This window comes from Aethalodelphis obliquidens, unplaced genomic scaffold, assembly GCF_003676395.1.
Source record: "Aethalodelphis obliquidens isolate GAN/ISIS:26980383/991018 unplaced genomic scaffold, ASM367639v1 scaffold33, whole genome shotgun sequence".
Classification (NCBI taxonomy): domain Eukaryota; kingdom Metazoa; phylum Chordata; class Mammalia; order Artiodactyla; family Delphinidae; genus Aethalodelphis; species Aethalodelphis obliquidens.
Window position 1 is genome coordinate 1,278,891 of NW_020837977.1, and position 1,747 is coordinate 1,280,637.

Consider the following 1,747-nt stretch of genomic DNA (forward strand, 5'->3'; position numbering starts at 1 on the left):
TGTAAAGGTTTTAATTTCTCCATCGAATCTGAATGAGATCCTTGCCAGGTAAGGTAATCTTGGTTGTAGGTTTTCCCTTTCATCACTTTAGATATGTCCTGCCACTCTCTTCTGGCTTGCAGAGTTTCTGCTGAAAGATCAGCTGTTAACCTTACAGGAATTCCCTTGTATGTTATTTGTTGTTTTTCCCGTGCTGCTTTTACTATTTTTTCTTTGTATTTAATTTTTGATATTTGATTAATATGTGTTTTGGCATATTTCTCTTTGGATTTATCCTGTTTGGGACTCTCTGCACTTCCTGGAGTTGATTGACTATTTCCTTTCCCATATTAGGGAAGTTTTCAATTATAATCTCTTCAGATATTTTCTCAGTCTCTTTCTTTTTCTCTTCTTCTTCTAGGAGCCCTATAATTTGAATGTTAGTGCATTTAATGTTGTCCCAGAGGTCTCTAAGACTGCCCTCGATTCTTTTCATTCTTTTTTCTTTATTTTACTCTGCTGTAGTTATTTCCACTATTTTATCTTCCAGGTCACTTATCCGTTCTTCTGCCTCAGTTATTCTACTACTGATTCCTTCCGGAGAATTTTAAAATTCATTTATTGTGTTGTTCATCATTGTTTGTTTGCTCTTTAGTTCTTCTAGGTCCTTGTTAAAGGTTTCTTGTATTTTCTCCATTCTATTTCCAAGATTTTGGATCATCTTTACTATCATTATTCTGAATTCTTTTTCAGGTAGACTGCCTATTTCCTCTTCATTTGTTTGGTCTGGCGGGTTTTTACCTTGCTCCTTCATGTGCTGTGTGTTTCTCTGTCTTCTGATTTTGCTTCACTTACTGTGTTTGGGGTCTCCTTTTCGCAGGCTGCAGGTTTGTAGTTCCCATTGTTTTTGGTGTCTACCCCCAATGGCTAAGGTTGGTTCAGCACATTGTGTAGGCTTCCTGGTGGAGGGGAATAGTGCCTGTGTTCTGGTGCATGAAGCTCGATCTTATTTTTCTGGTGGACAGGACCACATCTGGTGGTTGTTTTGTGGTGTCTGTGACCTTATGATTTTAGGCAGCCACTCTGCTAATGGGTGGGTTTGTGTTGCTATCTTGCTATTTGTTTGGCATAGGGTTTCCAGCACTGTAGCTTGCTGGTCATTGAGTGGAGCTGAGTCTTAGCATTGAGATGGAGATCTCTGGGAGAGCTTTCGCTGTTTGATATTATGTGGAGCTGGGAGGTCTCTGGTGGACCAATGTCCTGAACTCGGCTCTCCCACCTCCAAGGCAGTGGCCTGACACCTGGATGGAGCACCATGACCCTGTCAGCCACACGGCTCAGAAGAAAAGGGAGAAAGAAAGAAAGAAAGAAAGAGAGAGAGAAAGAAAGAAAGAAAGAAAGGAAGGAAGGAAGGAAGGAAGGGAAGGAAGGAAGGAAAGAAGGAAAGAGAGAGAGAAAGAAAGAGAGAAAGAAAATAAAATAGTTATTAAAATAAAAAATATTAAAAAATAAAAAAAATTAAAAAGAAAAAAAGGAAATAAGAGAGCAACCAAATCAAAAAAGAAATCCACCAATGCTAACAAGCATTAACAACTATACTAAAAAAAAAACAAAACAAAAAAAAAAAAAAAAAAGGGACAGAGAGAACCCTAGGACAAAGAGTAAAAGCAAAGCTATACAGACAAAACCACACAAAGAAGCATACACATACTCACTCACAAAAAGAGAAAAAGGAAAAAAAAAAGTATATATTTTTTGGGAAGTCTGA